The 17,113-nt window shown below is 41.1% G+C and overlaps 1 long non-coding RNA gene across 3 annotated transcripts; it reads right to left on the reverse strand.

Moving 5' to 3' along the window:
- Positions 1-12,541: 12,541 nt before the first annotated feature.
- On the reverse strand, positions 12,542-16,690 carry LOC146716542 (uncharacterized). Of its 3 annotated transcripts, XR_014919168.1 has the most exons (4): positions 16,490-16,690; positions 14,951-15,415; positions 14,788-14,856; positions 12,542-14,635 (listed from the first exon to the last, which is right to left on the reverse strand). It is a non-coding gene; the product is annotated as an uncharacterized LOC146716542 (long non-coding RNA). The 3 variants fall into 3 exon arrangements; XR_014919167.1 differs by having other exon boundaries at positions 12,542-14,856; positions 15,324-15,415; XR_014919166.1 differs by having other exon boundaries at positions 12,542-14,856.
- Between the last annotated feature and the right edge of the window lie 423 nt (positions 16,691-17,113).

The following is a 17,113-nucleotide window of genomic DNA, read 5'->3' on the forward strand; positions in this document are numbered from 1 at the left end:
GACTGTCTTTAGCAGGTCAAAGGTCACGGCACACAGCAGACAGTGGGAAATATTATAATTCTGATCATTTATCAGCACATATCCATATGTATAAAAACAAAGCTGACACTGTGAGACTTGATCAGAGGTGTGATCATCACAGCAGAGGCCTTTGTGTCAAAGTCACTGAGGATCAAACAGAAACACATGAAGCAGATTTTCCTGTTCTGGCTTTTTATAGCAGATAACCTTCAAAATATTCTGCAGTCCATCAAAAACTGAAGCAAACCATGAATCAACATGTGAACATGAGCTGATGCTGCTGAAGGGAAGCAAAGGTTTGATTACAGACACAGCTGAGAGTTTGTAATCTGTCATCATTTTAAAAGGTTTACATTTCTTCAGTATATCCACATTTGCAGCTGGTACCTCAACCTCCACTTGTCCAACACAACTGCTGTCCACTGCCTCCATGACATTGTGATTTTGCTGTTGGTCTTCTGTCAGATCTTCATCAATCACTTCTGCACGGGGCACACCTTCAGACTCTGCAGCTGCATAACAAAAGCCTGTAAGATAAAATTAGACATAAGGTAAATGTACACCAATATTCCAATGACAGGTGTGTGATTCATCTGGAAGTTATGTGCGGATTAGTGTACAGTGATAGCAATTTAGTATGTTTTTAGAGGGGGGGGGGGTTGTTTACCTCCGATGGGTGCTCTTTTTCGCTTCCGTTGCATACGCCTTGAGTGCCGGTCCGAGTCTGATACAGGTATGTCGTCATGCCCCATGTGCAGTGTTGGTGCCCAGTCTGGATTTGTTACATCCATTTCATATGCTGGTTTGCCTGCAATAATGCCAAATCATAAGCTACTCAGTCGACATGATGTGGTTCTGCAGCATCACACATTAGCATGTTTTATCTCATTATCTATGACCTCAGCACATTGAAAATAACACTAAAAGCCTTTCAAGAGTGATATGAATTAATTTAGAACTCACCGGAAAGAAAATGCCGTGAGCAAACCAACAAAAAGCTGGGGATTGCAGAGAACTCGATATCCGCTCGTCTCACCGCTGCAATCCAAGCCTGACGTCTTTGTTTAGTAATATCGGATACATGGGATCCCTCACGTTGCCTCCAGGATGGAAAACGATGAAAAGAGAGCCCGTTATCCAGCTTCTTGCCTTCACGATCGTGTGATCTAACGTTGCAACCGACAACACAACACGTACGATCCATAGCTGAAATGGTATCCTTTGGCTGGCCTACTGTCATGGCGGAAGGGGGCATGGCCCATCTCCCGTGACATCACGCTCCAAAGCACTATAGGTGGGAAAATGTACCATGTCGACCAATCAAAAATGATATGGAAACATGACATTTGGTTGTTTAGCAAAAGGGGGAAGTTTTAGGAGTGACCGGCAAGAGAGAGCGAGTGAGCGAAAGAGAGAGAGAGTTTTGATACGTGAGAGATTTGTGACGTTTACCGTGTTTGGTCTCAAGTTAGTTTGTTGTCTTGTGTATTTAGTGTGTAGCTGTTGTTTTGTTTTGTGTGTCAGTTCTACTAGTGATCGTCACAGTTGCTGCCTTAAAGCCAACAAAGGCAGATTGCAGTGTAAACGCTGAGTGACACACCTGCTGTCAGACCTGCAGGTTTATCCCTGTGCTGTTCTCATATGTGTTAGAGTGACACAAACTATTGTTTGACACCTGATTGTTCTGTAAATAGTTTGAAATGATTATATGAAAAACGTCTGAGCCTTGGCTGCATTTTTTGGTAAATAGTACCATATAACTTTGTTGTTTGCAAAACGTGTGCGTATTTTTAAAAGTGTACAATCTCTATTTGCATTTCAAGTTATGAAGATGATTCGTTAAACATGTGTGTGGTTTTTACAGTCAAAATATCACTTTCTACTTGTATTTTAAATTTTGTCTGAATTTAGATAAATTGTGCTGATACAGTTGGTCAAAATGAGAAAATAACAGATTGGCAAGATGAACTGTTTTTAAAGGTAAAATATAGAGGCCACATCAAAAGTAGTCAAGAAGGGTTAAAGGCTAAAAGCAAAGTTGTCACTGTTGGGTCTGTGTTTCCACAAGCCCCGCTAATTCTAGAGACTTATTCATCATGAAGAAAACAAGACAGTCGATCGATCAATTATTTGCGAAAGGGAGGCCTCGTCTGTGTCCACCACGAAAATGACCACAGATCTGACCTCCTCCTGCTACCTTTTATTGGGAGACAGTTCACACAAAACACGTCAGAACAAAGCCACGCCCCCTTTGTTCTAAGACAAAGCATTTTATGTATATGTGTGAACTTCTGTAAGAGTGTGTGTGTGTGTGTGTGTGTGTGTGTGTGTGTGTGTCAGACCTCCTGCTGACCAAAGGGTCGTAAACCCAGGAAGTTTACATCAAAAGAAACAGATCTTCCAGATAGGATGTATCTACAATAAAACCTCCCCCAGCACAGAGTGGTTGGAGAGGTGGCCAGGATCAAAGGAATGGCTTTGATCCTACTGCTTGAACTAAGACTGTACAAATTTAAGAAACACAATGGCAACATTCAACAATTAGACTTAACAGTCACCAAGTACTGTTTATATTTGTGTGTATTGCTGCAGCTTTTTTGAGTATTAATTTGGTGCCTTTGTGTGAAATAATGGTATTGTGAGTGATCCATATAGTCACAAAGAATAGCCACTTGTTTCTGTGCTACCAAAGTTCCCCGGCTTTCATTCAAAATGTGTTTATCGTCAGCACCTGCACATTAAACTACTTAAACATTATAAATGTCTTCAAGCTCACACTGAGGCCTGTGGGGTACTATCAGCCACTGAGACAGTACACACATTTATATGTGTTTGTATATGAATATTTCATACTTTAAGACTGCCTGTTTATTTAAGGGAGATGAACAAAATACATTGGAATTGTATAAAATAATATCATGGATGATAAATTAAATAGATTTTAAGTAGATGCTTGTGCATTCTTAAAGTCTTATATGTTGAACTGAACTATGTGATCTGTTCAAAGCCTTAATCTTAATTTGAAGTGAAATGTGCATTTTGAGTTTATACACTATGTATATAAGGCGACCGTTTCCTTTTGCAGTATTTTTGTGTGGTGTACTTTTCTATGTCTTAACAAAAGGGGAACAAAGGTGTTTAAGTTCACCTAGGATGATGTGTTTTAATTTTCACATGGTCTTGCTTGAATTTGACCCTGACAAAGGCGTATGAACTCTGTCAGCTGTTTGGAGTTTCCATTTTCTAAACTTCTACATTCTGAACCTTCTTCAGCTCTGAACAGATGATGAAACACTGAATGATTTCAAGCTCACACTTTGTCTAATAAACTTACATCTTTCATTCTTTATACAGATTGATGGGCTGTGGTTTGTCAGAGATCAGCTGTGATTATCTGGCAGCAGCACTGAAGTCCAACCCCTCCCATCTGAGACAGCTGCACCTGAGCTACAACAACGAGCTGCAGGATTCAGGAGTGAAGCATCTGTGTGGTTTCCTGGAGAGTCCAGGATGTGGACTTGAAACTCTGAGGTCAGTCAGCATGTTTTAGTTGTGTTGAGATGAATATGATGTGAAAGTTGTGCTGACACTAAACTGCAGACATCAGGCTGATATTATACTGATCCACACTGAGGATCTTCATGGTAAAGTCTGTTTTCTTCTTCTCTGGTTTAGTCCATTGACTGTAGCAGAACAATGTTCACATTTCAAACCTTCAAAGAAGAAGAAAAATCCTCCACTGGATAATTCACTGTGAAACTCTCCAACTCTTCATTCCACCTTAAAGTCTGTCTGACACTGAAATCCAAAGCAAAATGTGCGTTTGCTTTACAGACAGCAGTCCAACACAAACATACACACATCATCCAAAACACAGTCCAACATCCAAATCTCCTCCACTGCCAGCATGAATGATGGGAAAGAGAAGGAGGAACACTCTGACATTCAGGGTTAGAATGAGTTTCATGAAGCAGACTGTGAAGATCAAAGCTGCATTAGAAAGCTTACATGAATGAATGAGTGGACAGAAGTGGACAGAGATCATCTGAAGCACTTCAAAGGCTGTAAATCAGCACATTTCTCTTTATTCTTTATCAACTCTGTTAGTTTCTCTCAGTTTTCTGTGGAATGAAGCTAACAGCAGGCTAATAAGATGCTGACCAATAGGTTTCTATTAAAGGTTGTAATTTGTATATGAAAAAGTGCTTTGGCTCAGCAGGGATCAGCTTACAGGTAGAATACAGCTGCTGGATGGGATTAGCATGTCATAGCTATCTACCAAACTGCTAACTGGGGGATTTCAGGCCATCTATGGATCATTTTTGCTAACTGTTTATTCAGCTTAGGCTCACAGGGCTGCAGCCTGTGCCCTAGCTGTCATAGGGCAAGAGGCGTGGTCCACCTGCACAGGTGAGCAGTCCATCACAGGGCCAACAGAGAGAGACAGAGAAGCACTCTCTCACATCCACACCTACAGCCAATTTAGAAGCACCAATGAACCTAAGCAGCATTTCATTGGACTGTGGGAGAACATCCAACCTCCACAGAAAGGCCAACAAGCTTCAACCTACAACCTTCTTGCTTTAAGGCACTAGTGCGAACCACTTTTCCCCATTTCAGCCCAAATCCTGCATCTTCCTGTTTCTGACTCCAGGCCAGCTCCACTAACACTTTCTCATCAGACACTGCCACCTAGTGGAGGAAGTCTTAGTTCCACTTGAAGCTTCAGATGACAGTTAGTTCCTTTACAAAGAGGTGGAGGTGGTGGGGCCACAGCACCATCATCACTGAGTGCCATAGGACACTTAACCTTTGTTTCCATATGCTGGGAACTTCCTGTTGTTCCAAGGAGGACTGGAAAATGTGTGAAGATCTCCCAGTCAGTTCCTCACAGCACACTTCAATCATTTCCCTCCCACAGCATCAGGACCAGGGCTTTTTCTCTCTTTGGTCCCACTAAGAGATTTCCACACAAACACCTCATCAGTGGGACTCTCAGAGCTACCAGCCCTTTGCTACAATCACAAAGCTCTTCATTGAAATCAATGATATCAAAGCTGGAATCAAATGAGTCCAAGTCTTCTGCTGATTCAGCATCACATTCATCTTTGCTCCTTGTTCTGCATCCCCACCATGGACTTCATTCCTTTCCAAGCCAGCCTTGAGTGTCCTTTATTCAGCTCATCCTCTGCTTTACTTTTACACCTGATCTTAGCTGCTTTATCTCTCTTTCAACAAGTTTCTGTGCCTCCATCTTTTTCTTCTCTCCCTCATAACAAGACAGCTTCTTCTGCCTGAGAACATGTTGGAGTGATTTACTAATCCAGGGCTGCTTATTGGGGAAAATACTTCCTGTTTCCAAAGTAATCCCCATTTTTCCCAGAAAGAAATGTAAGTAGAAATCGATGATCTAAGTGAGAACACGAGCCTTTAAAAAGTCCCAGTGGGTGCAGTCAAAGCAGTCCCTCAGTCCCAGTATATAGTCTTTGGTCCAGACTGGAACAACTGTGTGCCCAGTTTGAGCTCTCTTCAGTCCTGTGACCTGACAGACCCAGAGGGGCCATCACATCACATTTAGAAGCTCCCCTAATGGAGCCACAACACATGTCCAACACTTAGTCTGTCTTGTTGGACCAACTGGAAGAAATGATTCAAGGACTTAGTCACAGAACAGAGATTCAAATCTCCAAAATCCAACTGGCTGCATCAGGACATATAGTCTGAAACTCTGCACAGTTTCCTGTTTGAAGCTGCTTCCTGTTGGCTTCAGCTGTTTGGAGTTTCCATTTTCTAAACTTCTACATTCTGAACCTTCTTCAGCTCTGAACAGATGATGAAACACTGAATGATTTCAAGCTCACACTTTGTCTAATAAACTTACATCTTTCATTCTTTATACAGATTGAGGTACTGTGGTTTGTCAAAGATCAGCTGTGATTATCTGGCAGCAGCACTGAAGTCCAACCCCTCCCATCTGAGAGAGCTGGAGCTGCAAGGAAACAACCTGAAGGATCCAGATGTGAAGCAGCTGTCTGATCTTCAGCAGAGTCCAGACTACAGACTGGAGACTCTGCTGTAAGTAGAGTGATGGAGTGAGTGGGTGGTGCTGTCAGCAGTATTGTACTAAACACAGTCAGTATGAAACAAAGATCCAGTGTTTCCTGTAAAGCTGCAGCTTCTCAGTGAAGCTGTGAGAGGAGAATGGTGACAGGCTTCAGGATTGGACACAAACACTTCCTGTTTCTGACCTTTATGGTCACCATAGTAACGGCTGACACGCTCTGATCAAACACTGTCAACAGCCAATCAGCTCTCTGAACAAAGCAGCACGCAGACCAATGACTGCATTCGTTTCCAAGTTTAAAGCAGTGAAGAACACAGTCTGTAGGTGAGGAAGAATTTAGTGAGAGCAGATGTTTGGATGGAATTCCTCCAGTTAACAGCTGGAACCGTCCATCTGGATTGTTGGGCTTGTTGTTGGGGTTCCTACAGAGCTCAGAGTGGACACACCAAGATTGTTCTAATGAATGAAAGTCCAAACTCAAACTAGGAGGGAAAAACATTTTCATCAACTTCAATAAAAATCCAAAGATTAGAAAAAGTGAAGCAACAATGAGTCCTAGTACAGTCCCAGCACTGAAGTCCCTGCTGCTCTTTATACTGGATGTGCTGCATCACTGACTGACAGCTGATGAAGAGTCTCTGGAAACACTCGTTTATCTCCTCTGCTCTTCCTTCTTCTCTCTGCAGGTGGAGCTGATGATGGTAAACAGGACGGTGTGTGTGCTGAGAGAGGAGGAGCTGTGTCCTGATGATCCAGAGAGGTTGAAGCAGCAGCAGCTTGTGTGTAGAGACGCTCTGACTGGGCCATGTTACTGGGAGGTGGAGAGGAGAGCTTCATCCAGCAGTGACTGACAGAGGAATGAGAAGAAGTGCAGATGACTGTCAGTGCTGCAGAGTGAACTGCTCTGAGAACAGCTCCACTGTCAGACACAATGTAGAGTCCAGCATCATCCCTGTGTGTCCCTCTGGATCTGACAGAGGATCATCAGTGTATCTGGACTGCTCTGCTGCTGCTCTGTCCTTCTACAGTCTCTGCACAGTCTCTGTCTGACTCTGGCTTCAGACCCTCCTGGATCAAACTCACCTGGAAAGACTTTCAAACATCACTCAATAGATTTGAATACAGAATATATTTGATATATACTGTAGATGTACTGTAGAGTTGCAGTTTGTCACTTGTAAATACAGTCTGTGAGCAGCTGTGAGCTGAAAGATCTTTCTAGAAACAGGAAATGTTTTCACTCTTCTGTTGCTTTTTCATATATTTCCACAACATTAATATTGATCCCACCTGTCTCACCTGTTTCATGCTTTTATACATAATAACAGGACACGTGTGATCTGAGCGCTGCTGTGGTTGCTGTGCTGCACGTCTTCATTTAGATAACAGAGACATCTAGTGGTTCAGAGGGAGAACTGCAGGAGGTGGAGCTGTGTTTTAGCATGGAAAACTTTTTATCTTTTAGGCGCAGATACAAATATGACAAGTATCAGTGTGAGATACAAAAGGTCACATCAGTCAGCAGAGGGAACAGTGATCGCACAGCAATGTAAGAATAGAAACATAACAGTGAATCTGGACATGTATACAGATGGAAGCAAACAAACAGGATGTAACACTACATTAAAGCCACAAATGCGAAGAAAACAAAGCCAAAGGAAAATATATTTGATCTCAGGAATCCAAATGTTGACAAAGAATACAAACACACATGGAGGGGAAAAGACAGCTGTTTTTCTTTGAAGTTTTTATGCGTTTTCCGTACATTTTTGGCATTTATATTCTTGGTTGCTCTCTTTATATTTTTCACATGCAAAATGTGCCCATCTTTGGCAAGATTCACACTGCACCTGGAAAGGAAAAATAAATGGCTCATATTCTGTTTGGTGAATACTATTACTCAACATTTTAATTATGATTGGCAAGTAATGATACTAAGACTTATGTGTTTCTTTTGTTTTGTTTTGTTTTACCATTTCAATCATGCTGCGGTCAGCGTTAGCATCTAACATGGAGCAAACAATGCAGTAGTCCTCAGCGTTCCCTGAAACACAATCATAGTTAGGTTTTAATCAAACATTATTTATTGAATAATTAAAAAATAATAGTACATTTTTTCCAAATATACTTCCTGGAAAATTAGTCTCCTGAATTTTTTAAATCAGACTTTGAGAAGGGTCTTATCTGAAAGTGTTTGAAGAGCACTATTTGTACTGTGCTGTTTGAAAAGCACTATTTAAATTGGAAGTACGCACTAACGTGATAAGGACTTTACTGGACTTACCTCGATTTTCAAGTAGGGTGCAAGCTATCTGCATTCGCTCCAGCACAACTGGCTCTGTAGTGGTTGACACCTCACTGACCTCTCCAAAATCAAGGTAGTGTTCTGCAAACTGTGAGATTGATCATAATTAGAATGTAAAGTCTTAATTAGGTAAAGGATAGGATAATTATAAGCCACAAGGCTTCAGCCTATTCCTTTTTCAGTTACTGTATGATTAAGTACTTCTATGTAAAATGATCATCTTTGTTGTTGTTGACCGAAATAACTTTCACTTCACTTAAATTCACTTAAAGTCTTAATTCTAGCTAACAAGAAACTGAATCATTTGAATACGGGTTACCTTTAACAGTAAAACTCCACAACTGCTGGAATCCTGTTGCTTGTTGTGTTGCATAGTCTGTAACTGCCACTCCATGGTGTCTTCATGCCCTCTCATCCTCAGAAAATTCCTAGTTGAACAAAAATGTTTGTAATGAAACAAGATTTTTTTTTTTAATCTAAGAATAACACCTCAGTATCATACATACCTCCAGTTGTGCAGAATTTTCCTGTCATAAACACCTTCATTCCCATGGGGTCTATGAGCAGTATTTTCTGTGCAGAAATGTTGACAATCTAAAGAAAAAGTTAAATTAAAAATTACAATTGTTTGTGCCACTGAAAACTTATTTAAAAATAACACTTTGTGCAAGAAACTGCTTCACAACATAGAATATAATTGCTGATAAAGGTTCTTTCTGCATATACTGGAACTGGGTATTATGATGTCACAGATGTCACAACATCTGTGTTGTGGTTGATAACATTTTTTCCTGTTGAAGTGAATGGGTGAAACCTTATCAGAGTTTTGCAATACAAACCCCCCGACCTACTCGCACATTTTAAACTATTAATGGTCTCTGCACTGCAAATGCTTCAGAAGGAGCAGAACCTCGAAATCAGAATCAACAATGATAAGTTCTCTTACCTCATCAGAAACCACCGTGACCCCTGCAGTGTTCGAAAAGAGGAATCCAATAACTTGTATGGTCCAACAGCTGCCTCCAAGCGCCCAGTATCCTTTGCACGCCATAGCCTCTTTACTAAAAGAAAAATATGATAAGTTAGCTCAGGCATGCATGAGATTTGTAGTGGATAAGCTTGGTAAAGGCCAACGGGCCACAACAGGAAAAAAGTCAATACAATAGGCATGCATTTACACGCAGAGAAATAGGAAAGGTACAGCGGGTGGGCAAAAGAGAAAATTACTGACAGGCAGATCCATTTCCAGACTTCCACAAGCTCAGTGCACGTTGCATGTTTCTTTACATCCAATATGAGTTGAAGACTGCAAAATGCAAACAAAGTCATGCAACAGTCAATTAAGTTGCAACGCCAAACTGGCAACAAATGACCAATGGGTCAAAAAGAGTTGTTCACTATGTCACCTTCATCTTCTAAGCTTTGTTTCCGGGAGGGAAGTTCTTGTTCACGCGTTTCTGGTCCTGGAACACAATTAAACTCCTTGTGTCAGCCGTTTTGGGTGCAGAATGAATCCTCTGGACTTTGCTGGCACTGAGGGTTAGCAGTAGGATGGCAGGGAGGCATCTTCAGGTCTGTGCTGCTGTTCACCGTCTGACTGCGAGTTGGGTATTTTTAATTGTCACTGATATTTACATGGTGGCTTCTTCTGTACGGCTTGATATGGTCAATGCTGTAGTGATTTCTTAAAGTTGCTCCTTCCGTGTGTTTTTTAATCTCACACATTTGCCAGCGATGTCTTGAATTGTGTAGGGTCCTGAAAAATCTGGATCAAGTCTTCCTCCCTTCCTTCCACGTTTCATGTTCAAGAGAAGAACTTCATCTCCAACGCTGTACACAAGGTTTCTGTACTTCTTCTGGACTCGTCTAGCATAAGCTTCCTTTTGCAAGTCTTGGGACTTTGCCATATTTTCCTCTACAGTTTTTTTTTTAAACTTGCTCTTGTGCGTCTCTTGTAGAAGATACAAAGTCACCGTAACTCGACTCCTCAGGGAGAATGATGGAGGACAGCTAAAATTTTCACATTTTAAATTACAATTAGTCCACCACCAGCACCTTTGTTTTGGCCACATTCAGTTTCAGGTGATTCTCCTCACGAACCGACCAATCAGTCCTCTGTACTCCTCTTCCCTTCCCATTCCCTCTTTAATCCAGGATCTCAACCAGTTTGTTATGTTCTCTCTTATAACTCAACTGGTAAAGTAACAACACATTTTTGGTTGTTAGTAACTTACTTTATTAACCATGTTGTGGAACGGCACAGGCATATCAATGCGCACATGCACCACGCTTGGTGTTCTCTACTTTACCACAAAATATAAACTGATTTTACTAAATACATCACAGCTCCTCCCATCCAGCTTTGATTAACACATTAAGTATCAAACAATCGAGATATTTTCAGGTAAATGCCGTAACCCAATAATTGTACTTAAACTGAAATATGACACCTACTCAGTGATTTACAACATAGAGGTAGGTTGTTTCCTCTTAAACATTTTAACTGCTTTCCTTACAAAATGAACTGGAAACCTATAAGTTCAGTCTCTGAGGTGCTCTGCGATTTCTCTCAGGGTAACGTCTGCCTGTTTGGTCAGAGTCCATAGTGCTCTGTGTGGAAAGTTCAGGTGTTTGAACATTGGTGGTTTCACGTAAACCCTGAACCTCAGGAGTTAGGATCATGTAATTAAACTTTTTTTAAGGGAGAAGGCAGTGTTAGCTAGCAACCCAAATATAGGTAATAGATCCAGTAAGACTTTAGCATCTGCTATTATTTTCAATCAATTCATCACCAAATGTATAAATAAATAAAAGATGTGCTTACAGTCTGAGGAGATTGTCCCCAACACCACAGATCGCATTCGCAACACTGTCCAGTGATGCTGCATCTCCCTGCAAAGGATCATCTCCTCCTCTCTCAGGCGCCTCACAGCCATCACCTTCTCAAAGACCTTTCTCTTTGTCCGGAGGTCAGCAGCAGCAGCTACAGTTTAACAACATCAGATGGGAAAACATAGCAGCATATTATGATTCAAGAACAAAACATTCAACTGCTGCTCAGATACTGGGAGTTTGTTTAAAAAGGATATTTAGAAATCAAGAGCTTACGTTCACTTGTGCTCTGCCAGGGCCAAACGTCGCTCTGCATGAGGGCATCACTGGATACGATTTGCTTTGTTGCTTGTTTCCTTGTTGTAGTCATCAACAGCAGCCGCCAAGCGTTTCTTCTCATCTAAGATGACCTTGTGAATTCTGTGTCGCCTCTTGTTGCTATCTGTAAATAATCATAAAAAGGAACACCTTCACATAATGCATATATTTACATTTTAATCTACACTCATCAATTCGTTTGCTAGAACAAATCACATCCAGCTTAAACAAACCTGGATCTGATTTTATTCTGTTTACAAAGTAGCTGTACAAGCTGTACAAACTGAGCATCAAACGGTCCGTTTCAAAGAAACTGTGACACCATTTTGTCTGTAAAGACTTTGTGTTCGCACTCTGATGATGACGACAAGCTGCTCTACTCGTGCCTGCAACGCTCCAAGGCTGCCATCAGTTTGATCCGTTTCTAAGTGAGAGGAATATTAATCAGAACACAGGATGAGTAACAGTCACCAAACTACAGTGGACTCTGTAATCACTGACTTGATGATATTCATTATAAGACATCTGGAGCCTTCATGTGCTGCATTATCATGAGATAACAAGTATGTTGGTGTTCAGCTTTATAAAACCAACTAGTACGACATCACTTCAACCCAGGTCCAATCCAATTTGATCAAACGCAACAACTCTGCCATCAATTCTGCTTTTACAAGCTTATTTTTCATTGTTTGTTGACACTGTCAGAAAGATCTTAACTCTAAGTTCTTTAATGAGGCCATGGTGGGTCCTGTTGTTATACACGAGTGCATTATATTGAGACTCACCTTCAGCCCATTGCTGCAGTGTGTCGTCATCCACACCCAGCTCATTTCTGCTCGCATTCAGGCTCTCCACTTGTTCTCTAAGGATCCTTATGATCTAAGAATACATTAATAAATGTCATTCATATGGACATTTTTAGAGTACTGGTGTTTTTGCCCCATTACCACACACATTAAAATGGGTGTTGAAAAAATGACCTTTAGATATCTCTGGCTCAAAGTGCAGCCCAGTTGTTCCACTTTCCTTTTGTTCCAGCCCAAAGCCAGGAGGCTCAGCATGTCTGTTCGCCCTGCATTTCAGTTAGTATACAAATAAGAATGAATGAGCAGGAGACTGAGTGGAATCTCACACACAGACACACACCTGCTTTAGACATGTACTTCGTTGTGATGGCCGCCCTAGACAGGAAACTGTTTACTTGCTCCACCTCTTCTCCAACTGTAGAACCGGCCCCATCCTGAAACGCACCTCCCCATTTGATCTATAGAAAGGAGGTCACAATACATGACTGCTGAATTCATTCAACCTTATAACAAAATGTCTTAAACGTATCCAAGACTACAAGCTGCAGTATACCTCGCACATCCAAGTGTGAGCTACTCAAAATGAAGTACACATTAAGATAAAGTCAAGTAAATAGTATTACGACAACACCAAGAGAAAAACAAAATAAATATCCACCCATCCAAATATGTATCCACACACACACACACGTATGAGTATATGGTTATGGCGTTAACGTCATTTTAACAAGATTAACGCTGACAGCACTGATATATATGTGTATCTTACATCATTTGTGTGTCTCTGGATGTATTTCACAAACTCAGCAACTTCCTCATCTTTCTCAATGAAGACACCTTCAAAGTTCCCCTGCTCTGAAGTGCTGAACGAACACGGTGACAGTTGTTTGAAAAGAAACATCAAAATACAATTTTTGTACAAATCCATATTTGATTTATGTACACAATGCATAACGTACCTTGCATTTGATTGAAAGCGATAAAGCTTGCAGTTTCCATCAACTGAGACGGCGAGCATGTCTGGAGTGCAGGCAGGGCAGCTAAAGCATGGCTCCTTGCACATCCTGTCCACCTCAAACTTTACAGCACTCCACTCCAAGAAACTTTTACTGAAGGCATCAGCTGATATTCGGCCAGTCTTTTAAGTAGAGGACAAACAACAGAATATTCACGGACAGTCATCATAAACATTGATTTGCACAATTTCCTTAAACTTGACAAATTTAGAAACTCACCCTTCCAAAATGGGCTGTTCGTTCATCCAGCACTTTGACAAAGGCCTTAAGTGACATCCCTGCTGCAGCTTCTTAATGTCATAGAAAGACTGAAAGACATCCATTGAAAACAGGGTGCAGAAATTTAAGGTGCCAGGCCAATATCCACCACCCTGGAAGTCCTTAACTGAGGGGGACCACATTAGGCCACAGCTGGTGCAGCTCACCACTGGCAGTGCAAGGTTATAACGGCCTTTAGGAAGGATAAGGAGAAATCCAGTCATGGCTCAACAAAGACATTCATTTTTTCCCATGTTGTTTTCAAAGCGGTCTGGTAAATCCAAATGACCTTTGACAGGTGCCCACATATACTGCGGGCCGAGGGTAATTCAAAACAATGTAGCAATGTACAATTTGCAATAAAACCTGCAAACACATCTATTGTGTATGTACTGTGTGACAAAAGAGCAACTTACCATTTATGGTTACAAGAGCCACAATTGCACCGGGTGAAACCTCAACGTTACCTGCTGGGCAGTCACACACAGTCTGGTCTTTGCACAGGCAACAGCCGAACTAACATTAAAAACACACAATATATATAAAAAGAATTGGAAATTAAATGATACACAATAAATATACAATAACAGCACACACTCATAGTACATAGCAATAAATGCATAAGACTTAAAAACCGTACATATTGGATTGTGAAACTCTGATGAAGGCTGCAAAAACCCTCCTGTTACTGCCTCTCTGCTGTGCAGGACAAAGCGTGTGTGAACTGCAATATCACAGTCAGCACAAAGGAATGGAAGAGGCAGGCAGTCCAGACACCTCACAACTACTTGTTTGCCACACTGACACACACGGTGTGACTGTGGATCCAGAGTAGCTAACATATTGTCTATAAGACAAGGCCTGGCCTCTTTCCACTTTAGCAAGGACACCATGTTTCTGATCGCCCAGTGAGTAGCAGCTGACTCAGACAACGTCTCACAAGTCATGGCTGCGTCCTCTTCTCCATCCTCCAACAACTGAAGGAGCTCCTGACGAAGCACCTCAGTTCCACACACTAACAGAAAAAAAATAAAGAAACTCTTCCACAAAGTGAAAAACACTCTAGGCAGTATGTTTCTTAGGACTGCACAAAAGCCCTGCCTAACTCAACTATAACAACAAATATAAAAGTAAAGGAATCACAATATATACAAGAAGGTAAAGTACCTTTTGTTGGGTTGACACTGGCAACATAACTAGGTTCTTCACGTGGACACTGATGCTGATCTGCAGACACTGGGGGGAAAAGAGATCGAAGAATATTTACTTACTGAAATTCTTTGGTGAAAACAAGTTGTGAGATAAAATCAATGGTTGTGAGAACACTGACCACGTGGCAACTAGTACTTCGACTGGATGATGGTCTTTGAGGAATAAAATCTCCCTGTCTGTCAAGGGCGGCATCACTTACATTTTGATTAGATACCTTGAGTTTGTAAATGATCAGATTACATAATTGGAATACAATGTATCCAATTCAGGGTTGCAGGAGGATGAAGCCTATCCCAGCTGATACAGGACAAAGACAGGCTGCCAGTTTATTGCAGGGCTAACACGATATGTGTAACAGAAAATCCACTTAAATGTTTGATATTTCTTATAATAATCATAATTATGACTATTATTTAAAGGTTTCTTTAAATAATACATTTTGATTTTTTATAACCTCTAAAATATAAACCTGAGCTGTTTCAGATTCTGACCTCTGACCTCACTGCAGCTCCCTCTTGGAAGTACGTCTGCTTCTTGTCTACCCCCAGTGATGACCGCCTGCCCTTGATATCACGTACTGTACCTGAGGAACAAAAAAGGACAAACACTTGCCTTCATTTAAGAAGTACATTCATACAGAGGTAATCTATGGAAACACACTAGTTCACCCTTTGGGAGAAATCAGTTCCTGTGAAACATTTCTGTAAATGAACATCATGTGGAGAATGAATGAAATGAGTTCTTCAGGTGACTCAGCAGTCCCACACTGACAAGTGAAATCTAGTTAAACTATTAAGCATATTTGCTCTTCTGAAATCTGTGTTAAACAACAACAAACATAAATTAGTAACAAAAATACAGCTGAGTAGAGGCTTTACAAACCACCAGCAGCCATAATGCTAAATTTTAATCTTCAAATGTTTCTGAGCCGTCTTCAACCTGCTTTTAACACATTAAAGTCCCACAGTCAATGCAGCCTGACTCAATCCTAGATGTTCAGCACACAGAGACACAGAGGTGCCGTTTAAAGTTTAGTGATAACCTGAGTCACTGATCATTTGCAGTATTACAGAGTCTGGCAGTCTTTGCATGATGTCCACGTCACTGTGAGTTTCTAGCTGACTCTCAGGTGTGACAGGTGTGCCAGCAGGAAAGAGTAATAATAACCTGCATCCTGAGGTTTGTCATGCAGGATTAAAGCAGCCAGGCTTTGTTCACACAGCTAGGATTGTATTTTACACTGACCCTGGGTCAGTATAAGTATCATACAGTTTAAACGAAGCACTGAAACTTGCACATATTTATTACAGATGCACTGAAGCTAATCGAGATATTTGCTGTCAGTCTGTGGCTGCGATTAAACACTTTACTGGAAACTTTATTAACTAGTAACTTCATCAGTCATGACAGAAGCTAATATTTCTGTGCTAACATCGTTTAAACAGTAACAGCTTTCCTCCAATATAAGCTAACGTTTACACCGTAACTTTAAGCTAGCACCATAAAGACGGTAAAACACGTAATAACATCTACAAATGCATCTTAAAGCTGTTATATTAGCACTCGGTGTATTACTAACATAACCACATTAACATTACTGACACTCGCAGACTTTTAATAGTCATTCTATAAATGCTGTCCGTTTAAATGGTCTTACCTGGTGGTCCATATGGTCCATAAGTGAAGCAGAGGGAGCCTGACCATGCGTCACACGTTTGACGAGTTGGGAGTGAGAACGTGTTGGGCTATAAGGAACACACTCACTTCCTGAGCCCTGGGCAATAAGAGACGTTTTGTGTTTTATGATTTATTGATATGTTTGATCCTTTCTGACCTGCGTTAATGAAGCAGTCATTAGAGCACCATGTCCGCTAGAATAGTTCTGTAGTTTGATGCTTGAGTCGTTGCAGACTTGTTGAAACTCCCTCACCCGTCAAAGCAGCGTCTTTGTTATTCGCGTCCAGCAGATGGCAGTGTTTCACTGTCTGACGGCTGTCTGAAGCTTCAGCTGGATTATCCGTTTAAATGAGATCGTTTTATAAAACTTACAACAACAGGCCTGAACCTGCTCAGCTCCAAAGAGCTGGCTAAACGATGGGGCATGTTCAGAATCTTCCTGAAGTTTAACAATTTCCCAAAAAGCTCCACAAAGTGAATTTTCATATAAGACAAGAAGGAAAGAACAGGGTGTGACGTGGAAGGGGCACTCTGGCAAACAAATTACTGCTTTTATTAAGTTACAAAACTCGCAGTCTTGTTCACGAGTGATCAGAGAAGGGAA

This window comes from Copadichromis virginalis, linkage group LG3 (genome assembly GCF_057382275.1).
Source record: "Copadichromis virginalis isolate Kocher_CV1m ecotype Utaka linkage group LG3, C_Virginalis_male_GT1.1, whole genome shotgun sequence".
NCBI lineage: Eukaryota > Metazoa > Chordata > Actinopteri > Cichliformes > Cichlidae > Copadichromis > Copadichromis virginalis.